At 39.2% G+C, this 14,436-nt stretch overlaps 1 long non-coding RNA gene across 1 annotated transcript in view; it reads left to right on the top strand.

The window, feature by feature from the left end:
• The first annotated feature begins 454 nt into the window (after positions 1 to 454).
• Positions 455 to 14,436, top strand: part of LOC122558943 (uncharacterized) — a 61,607-nt gene continuing 47,625 nt past the window's right edge. Inside the window, exons 1-2 of the long non-coding RNA XR_015759381.1 lie at positions 455 to 649; positions 9,562 to 9,670. This is a non-coding gene — a long non-coding RNA (uncharacterized LOC122558943). The remainder of the gene's footprint in view (positions 650 to 9,561; positions 9,671 to 14,436) is intronic.

Raw genomic sequence — 14,436 nt, 5'->3', positions numbered from 1 at the left:
TTAAAATTTAGGAGACCAAGTTTTAAAAGAGGTTATGTAACAGTGCCTTTTCATACACAAGACATGAGGTTTAATTGAACTGAGACAGATGGTACTGATTTCAAACTCTGCATAGAACACTTAGGGATAAAAAGGAGAGAAATTGCAATCCATTGTGCACCAGGTCTGAATCCACCACAGAAAATGGTTAAAGCGCTATAGCAAGTAAAAATGAGAATTTGATTTCACTAAACTTCACATTCATCTTCAGAAACTTTAAGATTAATACATTTGGAAAGACAAAGCTAAAACCCAAGCAAGATAGGCAAGTAATTACATGAACTTCCCCAGCTAGCCAGAGGACAGAGTAATGTTCCTTTTCTCTGAACTGCGTAGGACCGGAACAAATATGCTAGAGAATGAAAAGGGAGACCCTGCCAGATAATTAAACCTCTGATTGATATTTACTGGCATGCCTCAGGACTGTGATTACTAACTAGGAAATGTGGATGTTTATGCTTCATTATACTGCCAAGGAATCTGGGCATTGACTCATCATGCGAGTATCCAAAATTGAATAACTGTACCCAATGGACCATAAGGGATTAACACGCAAATTAAAGAACAGTATTGGATATATAAAAGGTCAACAGAAACATTGAGTCATCAGGTAAGAAATGCTTTACATTTTGCTTTAAGAGATAAAATAATTAATTCCATGTTTCAGGATTTGATTCATGTTTTCTTTTCTCGTCAGCCAGTTCAATCATTACAACTTTCAATGTAGAATCTACTTGGACAAAAAAAAGACAAATTTATTCATTTTTTCTGTTTTATATAAGTGCAATCGGAATTTTAATTTTCTTTTGTTTGGCTAACTCCACTTCTCCAATCCAAAAGGAAACCCTTACCTAAGTAGGAATCAATTGCACGTGCTCCAAGCTTCCTAACCATATGAATAGCTTTAAGGTTGCCAGAAACTTACAACAATTTTTGTGGTTCCAATCAGGGTGAACACTGATTTGGCCAAACACCATGAAATTTGGATATTTGTATCCATCCAAAATCGATTTTCTGAAAATGCAGCAAGATATCTAATCTTTCTCCACACAATTTCTAATCTTTGATTCAGAGAAGCACAAACACTCCTATCCAAACATTCTGACAATACAAGTGTACTCCATGCTGCCCATTGGTGACAATGCTCCTTGATGGACGAAAATGGGACTTGCCGCACTATTGGTTCCACCTGACACAACTTACGCAGTGCCTCACACTGTGAAGTACTCTAATTATGGATGTGGCTAGTATGTACAGGTAAATATCAGAAGAGGTTCTAATGTGATGTCAGGCAGTGTGGGTATCTTCAGAGTACTCCGGATTTCTCCCATAGTCCAAAGATGAGCAGGTTAGATGGATTGGCCATGATAAATTGTCCATAGTATCCAGGGATGTGCAGGCTAGGTGGATTAGCCATGGGAAATCAGGATTACAGGGGTAGTGTATGTGTGTGTGTGTGTATATGTGTGTGTGTGTGGGGCGGGGGGGGGGGAAATAAGATCTGGATGGGATGCTCTTCAGAGGGTTGGTGTCGACTCAATAGGCTGAGTGGCCAGCTTCCACACTGTAGAGATTTTATGATTCAGCCATCCTGGCCGATTGGACACTCATTTCACTAACTTGGTCTACACATATCCACTCAACGCTTGTATTTATCATTAAATCACTGAAGATCAGCATGAGCTCCTCCATTCATCAACACCACCAGCATTATTTAGAAAGGCAACCACTAATTTACAGTTGAGATACTTTTGACTCACTGCTGATTTGGTAACTTTTGTGGAAGTACTGTGGCTTGTGTTTGGCAGTTGGCTGCATACCTACTGGGAGGCAGCACGATTTAATGATTCATAGAATATTGGAACCATGGCTTCAATGTCTGTGGCTGTTTGGCATTACTAACAAATGTAAAGTGAAAGTTGCAAATTGGTAAGCTTATTGAAGGCGAAGAGGAGGTCCCAATAACAACGATGTTATTCAAGAGTACTTCACCTACCTCCACATTACACATTCAAGATATGCAATCAGCATCTTCTGATTGAATTACTGCCATGTAACTAGTAAGCACCCATTGTTTATGGTCATGTATACTGAGAGAACACCAGTTCATGTTCTTTAAACAACCAATAGTGTCTGTAATTGAATTGCTGCTGGCCATATATTAATCTTTATAATATTGCATGTGATCATAAAGCTATATCATGTCCTTTAACACAACCTGTACCCTTACTGTAAATCAAGCAGCTACAAATGTTACAAAGACTTTGAACTTTTATATAGTTCCTATACAGCACCCTTCATAACAGATCTTTCCTGATGAGAGTGGATGACATTTCTAAAGCTTCATGTTGTCTTTAAATATATCCAGGAGGTGATGGAGATCATCTGTGCTGGAAAAGCAGAAAATATTACTTGCTTCCTCAGCAGGTGAAGCAGAATTAGAGGGTAGGGTGTTTTTCTGGGGGATCCAGATTCTTAATGGCACAGGAACTGTTGATTTCCACTGTAAGTCTCCCAAGCTAATGAAAAGGGACATACATACTGCAAGCACCATTCAACATATAATGAGTGTATAATCCAGTACAACACTGCATTGGTGAATGCCCCCATTCATGGCATCAGCTTTCCTTCAGAGATCACTTTTTTCTCCTTCACAGAGAATCTTCTGGGCACAAGGGTTGCTCACTATTCAAGGTTCATGACCCCTCTATACCACCTGATCACACCAAGCACAACAAGCTTATGGCAAAAGCCACCACTATGGACCAGATCATTGGCATGCTCCAGCAATGTTTCCAACACTTGAACTTCATGGGGGATCACTCCAGTATTTGCCAGAGTGGCTGTCTATGTTCACCAGACTTTATTGCATCCTCCATAACAGTGCCACTATGAGGCTGCAAACAATTCTCATTGAAATCTGGAGGCCATCTTAGAAGGAAGGGGAAGATGGGGTTAGAAGAGGGAAAAGAGAAAATGAGGCATGGTGCATCCTAGAGTATTTCTCTCCAGGTTGGCTGCTTGAGAGCATTTTGTCAGATTCCAGTTTCCCTGAAACTATTTCTTTTTTTCACGAAGTGTCCACGATTCCCCCATTATCTGAGACACCCTAAAACAGCATTACATTGGTCAGCTCCTTAGAAAGGTCTCCCATAAAAAAACTTTCATGTTTTGATCTGATATACATCCAATTTTACACACAGAGGTCAACTATTCCCCCTGGGCATTCTTTTAGTGCCAGTTGTCATGGTGCCATTGCCTGACTTGGTGTTCTGAAGCATTGTCACCCCAATGGCTGCCCCATGGCTAGTGGAAAGGTGCTATTGTACATTGTGGAAGAGATTGCAAGACAAACCTGAACAGATCCAGTTCTAAAAGGCTCTGACTTAGGAGGGCACTACATCGGATGGGTGGATGGGTGAGGGCAGAGGCAAAAGCGAGGCAGATGTTGGGGGGGGGGGGCTAAGAATATTGTTGCCCTGAGAAAGGACAACAGGTCTGTCATTGCCAGTCCTTCATCAATCCCTTGTCAATCTGAGAAACTTCTTGGAAAATAAATTGCTGGACTGTCAGAGAGCATGCATCTTTCCTTGAGCACTGAGATTAGATTTAGATTAGATTCTTTACAGTGTGGAAACAGGCCCTTCGGCCCAACCAGTCCACACCGACCCTCCGAAGAGTAACCCACCCAGATCCATTTCCCTCTGACTAATGCACCTAACACTATGGGCAATTTAGCATGGCCAATTCACCTGGCCGGCACATCTTTGGACTGTGGGAGGAAACCAGAGCACCCGGAGGAAACTCGCGCAGACACGTCTGTAACACAATGGTAATTGTCTGAGCCTGTACGGTAGTCCAGCATTGCAGTGCAGCACTGTAACATTGGGTGGTTTCCATTTTGTGTTTCTGAAGGGCATAGACATTGGCCACCAGATGCTGCCTCACAGCTGTGTAAACTATCTTTAAACTCCCATTCTATTCAGACAACATTCTTTGAGAGCGTCCTACTACCTTATAGAAACTTTGCATCTTTCCTTCTATTGATCGCCTTGGCTAGGATCTCCAGCAACACATTGATGAATACTGAGGGATCCTCTCTCTCCTGATGCTCCATTTCCATTTTCTCTAGTTGTGGCAACAACAATTCAGTACAGCTCTCTTTCCCGAGATGCAAATAACCACTAGGAGGTAGAACACATGCAAACCCTTGCAAGTTGTTAGTGCACTGTTCTGTCAGGGTGTACTGGGTTACACATTGAAATCATTGTTGCAGCATTTGGTCTGAATTTTATCTGCTTTAATTGGAGTGAGCTCAAGCAGATCGTTAATCATGTCCCTCAGTTTTTTGTATTTCGAACAAAAATGGTCTAGCTTGGGCCATAAGCTTGGGCCATAAACAGAGTGTCTATAGTAAGGGCTTTTGTATTAAATAGCATTATTGCACTGAAAGACATTACATTGCAAGAATGTTCATTTTGTCAATTATAAAAGCATCTGATTTACAGAGAGCAATCTTCAGCTAAGTGCTATCACATGCAATAATGTTTCTGAATCAGCAAACATTCAGGGCAACAAAACACTGATTTACTAATTTACAAGATAGTATTAGCCCTCCAAAGGACAGTTTGGTCCCAATGGAAAACAGAACATAATTCTCAGACATTTATAATAATTGCTTTAAATTCTAATCATATGCATTAATGGTTGACACATGCATTTGTTTTTTGTCTGATATCTCCCACATATTTTGAAAGCTACAAAATTCATCACTTAAGGGATAGGTTTAATCACAGTAGGCAAAACCTTGGGCTCGAGAATCTATCTTTCAGGCTTTATAAACACCCCTAAAACCATACAATGGCATCCAGTAAGATTATATTGCCTAGGCACTAGTTAACTGTGTATTGTTTTCTGAGACTAAGCAATTTAGCTGTCATAATTGCTTGCACTAACTTCTGTTTCTTAAAGGGGTCTTGGCATACTGTTGTGTAGAACATGTCTGCAATCAGTATGATTTATGTGGAATGGCCAAACATATTCCTTCATGTTTGATATCTATCCAAATTAGATAATTCAGAAGAAATCTTTTATAAATAACTATAGGTTATTTATTTTCATGGCTTACCCACATTAAACAGAATGTCAACTCAGTCTCACACTCAAACATATAAAGACAGGACATAGATAAAGGTAATACAGATTTTCAAATTTCATTTATTTCATTATCTGATTTATGATCTTTGCTGTCTCATGTAAAAGACCTATAGTGTATGAGAAAAATTTTGATGCTTTAAAATTGAAGTGAAAGTGTTGTAAAGGAAAAAGATTGTGAAGTTCCTTGCAATTGATTAGATAGGAGTTGGTTTTCAGGCAAACCTTAATGGGAATATGTTGCACATTCTGGCTGCTTTAAATCTTGCAGGGTATTTTTTTCAACTTTCATTCAAAAGCTGGCTGGTCTGCTGGTTCAGTGGCTTTGGTCTGAAAACAGTTTATGTCAAACAGATAAAGAAAGCATGGCTGCCTTCATGTGAATTTCCATAAGTCATTTTTCCAAATAGGAGGCAGAGTTCATATTGATTCCAACAGTCTATGTTATTGTTTAACCCCTCATTCAAATCAGATGATACTTTTTTAAAAGTTGGTTCAAGGGAAGGGCATTGACTCCTATCAACCTGGAATTTTTTTTACTCCCTCTTGATACAAAAGATTGTTTCTAAACCAAAGAAAAGTCAGGTGACCTAGAGAGGCGATGGCCGAGTGCAATTATTATTATTAATATTATTAGACCCTGGTAATCATCTAGGAACGCAGATTTCAATCTTGCCTTGACAGATGGTGCAATTTGAAGTTTATACAAAAGATTAAGAGTCTAATAATGACCATAAAACTATTGTCAATTGTTGGAAAAACCTATCTAATTCACTAATGTCCTTTAGGAAAAGAAACTGCTGTGACTCCAGACGTACAAAAATGTGGTTGACTCTTAAACTTGGTTGTTACAATGGACTGCAATGGTTCAAGAAGGTGGCTCATCATCACTTTCTCAAGGGCAACTAGAGACAAGCAATAAATGCTGACCCAACCAACGAACCATGTCCCATGAGTGAATAAAATAATGGTGGCCACCAAATTCTTAGCCAGTTTTTTGAAATATATCATTATTTTGAAGCTTAGATATGACTTGGCATTCCTGGGCATGAAAGAGTTAATTGCAAGTTAAAAATGGCAGCTCTGTAGACTGCTCATGTTGATACTCTATTGCAACTGAGTATTGTATGTTCCTACTGAAATGTTTGGTTAGTCAAAAATACTGCATGGCTAATGCTACATATTTGGGATTGACAAATTTAAACTAGACACAATCATTGGAAAATTAAGTGAGTATCACAATAAGTGATATGACGAGAGCTGTAATTATTTGCATTACAAATTGTTATTTCAGAAACAATGTTATGCTAACTCGTGTTAACTAAACACGATGAGTGCAGCTGTGCCACACTTAACATAATCAGCAAGTAATAATTAAATGACCAATGTGACTATTTCATCAATTAACACCTTACAAAAATTTGAAAAGATGTAAAGTGATGACAAATTAAATAACATTTTCAATGCTGGATGTAATTGCTCCCAGTCAGGCACATTCACAGCAAGGCAACAAATATTTCAAATAATAATAAGCTCCTCCTTGACTGTTGGTTTGGACCATCTTTTTAATAGTGACACTTGATGCAAAATTACTTTGTTTTAATTTAATATGATACCATCTATCTCCATACAGCCACAAACTGACATTTTTAACTTGATGTTATCTTCTTTAATGCTTTATAATTCCAAATTAAGAGTTACTGAAACTGATACAAAATACTGACATAAAATGTAACATTTCAGTTTTAAGATGGCTCTAATTTTAGTGGTGTAGTAATTACTGTGTTTTTACACTATGATATTAAAACACTTCACGATTTTTTTAAATGAAAAACATAATCACCATCAGCACTTTGTTTTCCATTCTCAATGTTTTATTTTTTAATTTATTCACTTATTGTTTACTTTTCTAATCCAACCTATTCTAATTCAAAGGCAGTTAGATTTTGGTTAGCTTCATGAAGGTTTTATTAATTGGTCTGAATTCAGTGGTTAGCACTGCTTCACAGCACCAGGAATCTGGGTTTGATTCCAACCCAGGACAACTGTCTGTGTGAAATTTGCACATTCTCCCAGTGTCTGTGTGGATTTCTCCTGGATGCTCCATATTTCTCCCACAGTTGAAAGATGTGCAGGTTAGGTGATTTGGCCTTGCTAAAGTGCACATAGTGTTCAGGATCATGAAGGCTAGGAATATTATCCATGGGTAATGCAGGGTTGCAGATGTAGGATGGGATGTTCTATGGAGGGTTGGTGTGGACTTGATGGGCCATATGGCTTGTTGCCAAACTGTAGGATATACTTTTGAAACTGATTTTCCTTAATGAAATCCTTTAATATATTTCCCTTCTTCTTAAGTGCTTCTATCATCCATGTTGGAGATTGCAGATCATTTATTTAAAAAAGAGCTACTTGATAAACAATTTTAAGAAGTGTAGTTTTCATATTTGTCATATTAGCAGTTCATTTGAGCATAGCTTCATCACTGGTTTGGTTAATAAATAAATAATACCAGATTTACCTTTCAAATCCTTAGAGATTATTCACACAAGTCACAAAACATCCTAATTTGGAACTATATTACCACCTCTTCACTTCTGTTGCATCAACATGCAGGAATATTCTCCTTAAAAGACTGTGGGTGTACCTATATTAAATGGTCTGTGACTACTTGAGAAAGTGGCTCACCTACACCTTTTTTTTAAGGGCAATTGGGATTGGGCAAAAATGCTGGCCCAGCCAGTGACCCCCACCATTTTCAAAATATATTCAGGAGTAACTGAATCCACACCGTGACAGCATCTTTTAAAGTTCAATTTTGGTATTTGAGCATTGCTCCCAAGACTACCATCTACTGCCTTTTCTTTCAGAAAGCAGTGGAGAGCTACCTTTTTTAAATGTTGTAATCCATCTGGTGTAGGTACATCTACAGTTCTTTTAGAGAAAGATTTCTAGTGTAAGTTTACTGTAGTTTTCTCATTGGTGCAGACTAGATGGGCCAAAGAACGCCTTCTGTACTCTATGATTCTGTGATTCCCTGGATTTTGACCCAGCAGGGATACAGATAGAGTGCCAAATTAAGATGTTGTGTGATTTGGATAACTTGCTCTGTTTCCATGTGCCTGTATCTACATTTTGTGTCCTACTGTTGGTAAAGGACAGTGGTTTGACAGGTGCTGCCAAAGGAGCATATGTGAGTTGCTGCAGTCTTGTAGATGTACATACTTCTGAAACTGTTGGCAGTGGAGAGAGTCAATGTGTAAATGCTGGATGGGGTGAAAATCAAGCAAGTTGCTTAGTCTTGGAATGTGTGGATCCTCTTTTGAGTTTTATTAGAGTTGCATAAATCTAAGTAAGTGGAGAGTATTCCATCACACCCATGACCTAAATCCTATAGATAGTTGACAGGCACTATGGATTCAGGAGATGCATCTTCCACCATCAAATTCTCAGCCCACGGGTGCGTTCATGTAGCCACAGAATTTATATGACTTGTTCAGCAAGCATTCTGGTCAGTAGCAGACTGTAGAATGTTAATGGTTGGAAATTCAGCAAAGGTAATGTCATTGAGTGTCAAGAAAAAAACTGTTTAATTCTCCTTTGTTGGAGATGGCCATTGCCTGGCAATTGTGTAGCATGGATGGTATTTGTGATTTTTCAGCCCAAAACTGAACGTTGTCCAGGCTTTGCTACATCTGTTGTAATGAAAGGTGTAAAATGCATATATATTGGACATTTGAAGTTTATACTGCTTAAAAAAAAGGCAATTGGTTAGCTTTGTGAAGGTTTTTATTGCAAGTTCTGAAATCAACAGATTTGCAACAGTCACCAAAATACATTGGTTACAATAAAGTGTATGGCTGTAGTACAGTGCCAAGGAGAACCCATGGGGATTAATGGATCAAATGCTTATACTGTTAGGTTTATGGCCGGCAGAATAAACACTTTGAGGTAATTAGTTTAGTCTTGAATTCAGAACAAAAGATTCAAAGGTTTAGTTCAGAAAAACTTAGAGTTCAGCTGAGAGAAGAACCGATTTATTTCCAGGTTAGTTCAAAGGAAGCAGTCACATTTGTGGAAATGCATTCTAGTCTGTGAAGCTCCCAAGTCTGGAGAGTTTGGATAGAAATTTTCAACTTATAAGAACTGAGAAAGTTTATGGTATCAGAGTTATGAAAGGTTCATGTCATTGGACTATAAAATTGTCTATACCCTTCAAGATCAAAAGATGTAGGCCATTCAGCCCATCAAGTCTGTTCCACCATTCAATGAGTGAATCACTGACCCCTTGGAATTGTCAACTTCACTTCTTTGCCTTTTCCCCATAACTCTTTCATCCCTTATTGTTTAAAATTCTGCTTATTTCAGCCTCGAAAGAACTTAAAGACCCAAACCCCACAGCCGTCCGTGGTAAAACATTCCACAGATTCACCAGCCTCTGAGAGAAGAAATTCCTCTACGTCTCTGTCTTAAATGGGTAAATCCTTATTTTGAGAGTAAAAAAAACTGGAAAGTGTTAATTAAGTAAAGATTTGAAAAGTTGATATTGAATTGAATCTGTTTAACAGATGGTTGTGAGAAACAGGTTGGAACTCTGTTTTGATGCTTGTGTTAAGATCTTTCTAACAGTCTTATATATGTAATTTTTTTTTCATCTTTTTGTAACAAGCTTATGCTCTTTTGCTAAGGAATCTGGACCATTGTGTGACTTCATTTCAGTTACAGATCGTTAAGTTAATCAACTGCAAAAATCAAATATATAATCTATCAAGTCAGGTTTTGTTGTATTATCTGACCAATGTTACCATCAGCTGGGATCAAAACAACTGGCACAGATGGTTTCAGAATCTGAGGAGTGGTAGAGTTTGGAACATTTGCAAATCTCAGCAACCATTTCCTCTGCAGAATCTATCATGGAAGAAAGGTTATGGAGTCATATAGTCATACAGCACAGAAACAGACATTTTAGTCTAACTAGTCCCACCTGCCTACTCCTGGCTCGTATCCCTCCAACTCTTTCCTATTCATGTCCTTATCCAAATGTCTTTTAAACATTGTAATTGCACCCACATCCATCACTTCTTCTGGAAGTTCATTCCACACATGAAGAAACCACTGTGTAAAATATTTGCTCCTAATGCCTTTTTTAAATCTTTTTCCTCTCATCTTGAAAATGTGCCCCCTAGTCTGAAATCCCCCATCCTAGGGAAAAAGCAACTACCATTAACACCACCTTTACCCCTCATTATTTTATAAACTTCAATCAGGTCACCTCTCAACCTCCTGTGCTCCAGTGAAAATAGTCCTAGCCTATCAAGCCTTTCTTCATAATTCAAACTTTCCTTACCCGGTAACATCTGGGTAAATCTCTTCCAAACCCTCTCCAGCTTAATTGTATTCTTTCTATAACTGGGCAACCAGAACTGGACACAATATTCCCGAAGAGGCCTCACCAATGTCCTGTACAACCTCAGCATGACTTCCCAACTCCTATACTCAAAGGGCTGAACAATAAGGCCAACAATTCACAAATCAGCTAAAGATGTTGGGCTTAGGACACTACTCTGAGGTCTCCTGGACAATTAAGTTAATCCACAGCACTCGGAGGGCTAATGGTGATCTGAATTCCAACATCTGCAAAGCCACAAAGAGAATTTTAAAAGTGTTTTAGACAGCGGTTATTTTTGTACTTGATGGCCACGATTTTTCCCTCCTGAAAATTGGTAGAGTTGATGGGAGATAAGATAGACTGAGATAATAAAGTATCAAAGTGTAGGAGATCTGAAAACCAAAAAGAAATTGTTGGTGAAACAGAAATTGCATTTGGGGGGAGAAAGCAGAGTTAATGTTTTGAGTCTGGTGACTCTTCAGCAGAATTGGATAAACTGGGCTTGTTCTCTTTGGAGTAGAGGATACTGAGGGGCGATGTGATTAAATTGGATAAAATTATGAGGAGCACAGATAGGGTAGACAAGGAGGATCATTTTCCCTTGATGGAGGGATCACTGATCGGAGGCATAGATTAAGATGAGGGTCAGGAGGATTAAAGACAATGTAAGGAAAATCTTTTTCACTCAGAGTGGTGGGAATCTGGAAATCTCATTGCCTGTAAATGTGGTAGAGACATAAATCCTCACAGCACTTAAGAAGGATTTTGAGCTGCACTCGTAATGTTAAGGTATGCAAGGCTCTGGGCCAAGGGCTGGAAAATGGGATTTGAATAATCAGACGATTGGTTTTGACTGGTGTAGACCCGATGGAAAGAGGGCCTTTTTCTGGGCTGTGGTTATCTATGCCTATGACTATACTGGGATTGAAATAGTTACGTGTCCGCTTTCAACCAGCACAAACTTGATGGGCTGAAGAGCCTTGCTATGTGCTGTAAACTTCTATGACTTATGCTAGGAAGAGCAAAAGATCAGGCAGGTTTGCCCTGAGGAATTACCATCCCACTTCCCACCACCTCACAAATTTAGTCGTGAATGGGAAGGCCCATATTCCACCTTTTGGATCCAGCACTAATTGACATGCTTAATTAGTCAAACAGTGAGTGCTTCAGGAACGCTTTCCATCATTGGCCCGATTAACTGTTTTGTTGGCAGGAGCAAAGTGGCAGCCCTCCTGACCAGTGAAACAGTGGCCATGCTGCCAGGTTGCAGTAAAAATGATAATTAAAAAATTCCTGGAACTGCTAGCAATCCCTTACTGCATTACTTATCTTACATAAGGTGCATTAGCAGCCAAATGCATTTCCTCAGGCATACCATTGTTCAGTACTGTTCTCCATTTCCTTCTTGTCTAAGGTATCCTGACGTCAGTATGTTTTTAAGTTGTCAACTGACAAAGCCTGTTAAATTTACAAAGATACATACTCACACATGGTATATTGCCAATTCTAATAGTTCCTCTCATTACATAGCGATGACTGCATCAATGCTGATTCTGACACAGAGAAACAGAACCTTCACTATCAAAACATTAAAGACACTACCACGATCAAGGGATTAAATTCCTCCACAGCTACTACTTCAAGGTGTGCTTTATGACAGCTTATGAATACTGAATTAACGTTATTGTTTGCTCAGATATAATTGATTCCCATCTGTCTGCTGTAGGGATATTCATTAACCCTACCTCATCTAACACAGAAAGAAAGGTGTTGCATTTATTTCACTCCTTCACAACCTTAGGGCATCCCAAGGCAGTTCACAGCCAGTGGCTTATGTTGCTTACGTGGCCATTGTTAGAATGCAAGGAGATCTAAGGTTCACTACGATCCCACAAACAGTGATAAGAAAACAGACCACTTAAACTACTTTAATAGTGTTGTTGGGAAGGTAAGTACTAGATTCCCCCCTCACTCTTCTTCAAAGGGCAGCACAGTGGCTCAGTGGTTAGCACTGCTGCCTCACATGCCAAGGTCCCAGGTTCGATTCCAGCCTCGAACGACTGTCTGTGTGGAGTTTGCACATTCTCCCTGTATCTGCGTGGGTTTCCTCCGGGTGCTCTGGTTTCCTTGTGCAGGCCAGGTGAATTGGCCATACTAAATTGCCCATAGTGTTAACTGCATCAGTCAGAGGGAAATGGGTCTGGGTGGGTTGCTCTTCGGAGGGTCGGTTGGACTGGCTGGGCCGAAGGGCCTGTTTCCACACTGGAGGGAATTTGATCTAAAAAAATAGTGCTATGGGCATTACAATCCCTTCAGAGGCCATGTGAGGTTTAACACTGCTTAGCCTTGTTTAACACCGCTTTCAAAAAGTGACAGTGCAGTGCTCTTTCTGTAATGCAGATGTGTGTCAATCAAGATGGTATACTTTTAAAAAATATTCCTGTTCTTTATTCTGTAAGTATATTTTTTTGATCCAAGAATATAATTTTGTTGTCAGCTTTTCCTTGTCACATTCAATGTATGCTTTTATTCCCATGAGTCTAAATGTTTCACCGACTGATAGAAAATTTCAGGCTGATTTCTCAAACAGCATGCAATCGCAGACTTTGCAACATTGCACTAGATGATATTACAGAAAGTGACAACGCTATTTGAGGTTGAATCTATTTAAGCGAAAGAAAATAATTTCATACCATAAAACTCTTTGAGTATGATTCCAAATTACAGGTGGTATGTTGGCCAGCCTGAAGAACCAGCAACACATTCTAATAAGAACTAGGAGCAGGAGGAGGCCATTCAGTCCCTTGAGCCTGCTCCACCATTCAATACAATCATGTCTGATCTCATCTCAGGTTCAACTCCACTCTCCTGCCTATTCTCCATAACCTTTCAAACCATTACTAGTTAAAAATCTGCCTGTCTCCTCCTTAAATTTACTTAATATTCCTGCATGCACCATACTCTGGGATAATGACTTCCACAGATTCACCACCATTATCTGGGCTGACACCAATTGTTAAAGTAAACCTGAGACTGTAACTTTTAAAAAAGTTTTGTGATTTACATATGAAAGAAGTGAAACCAACATGGTCATTCTCACAGATGAGAAACTTAACAAACAATCAAGGTATTTTTCAATGTATAATTTCAGTTACATCACATTGTAAACTTTTGCTATAAATTCTGTGTCTTACAATTGTGTACACCACAACCACCTGATGAAGGAGCAGCGCTCCAAAAGCTAGTGCTTCCAATTACACTTGTTGAACAATAATCTGATGTTGTGTGATTTTTAACTTTGTACACCCCAGTCCAACACCGGCATCTCCAAATCCTATCTATATATATCGTCATTTTATAAACCTCTATAAGGTCACTCCTCAACCTCCTATTGTCCATCTTTGGAATCAACCAGGTGAACCTCCTCTGAAGACCCTCCAATGTAACCACATCCCTCCTCAAGTGGGGGACAAAAACTCTACGCAGTACTCCAGGTGTGATCTCACTAATGCCTTGTACAGTTGCAGCAACACTTCCCTCTTATACTCTATTTCTTCAGCAATAAGTGCTTAAATTCCAATAGCCTTCCTTATTTACTGATATTTGTACCTACATACTGATTTTCTGAAATTCCTGCATAAAATCACGCAGATCCCTCTGCACCAAAGTACACTGATGCTTCTCTCCATTTAGATGATACATTTCGTTCCTATTCCTCCAAACATTTGTGATTGTAAAATGCTCCTCAGTGGAGGGTTTGGGTTTCGGAGTCATGACGTCATGCTGCAGCTCGAGTGCAGCTTCACTTGGAGCATTGGTCACCACATTACAGGAAGGATGTGGAAGCTTTGGAA

The sequence above is a fragment of the Chiloscyllium plagiosum genome, unplaced genomic scaffold (genome assembly GCF_037043375.1).
Source record: "Chiloscyllium plagiosum isolate Xiang-an unplaced genomic scaffold, Cpla_swu_hap1 HiC_scaffold_14, whole genome shotgun sequence".
In the NCBI taxonomy this organism is placed as follows: Eukaryota; Metazoa; Chordata; class Chondrichthyes; order Orectolobiformes; family Hemiscylliidae; genus Chiloscyllium; species Chiloscyllium plagiosum.
Note: the sequence above shows the minus strand (reverse complement) of the source record. Positions and strands in the feature narration are given on the sequence as shown.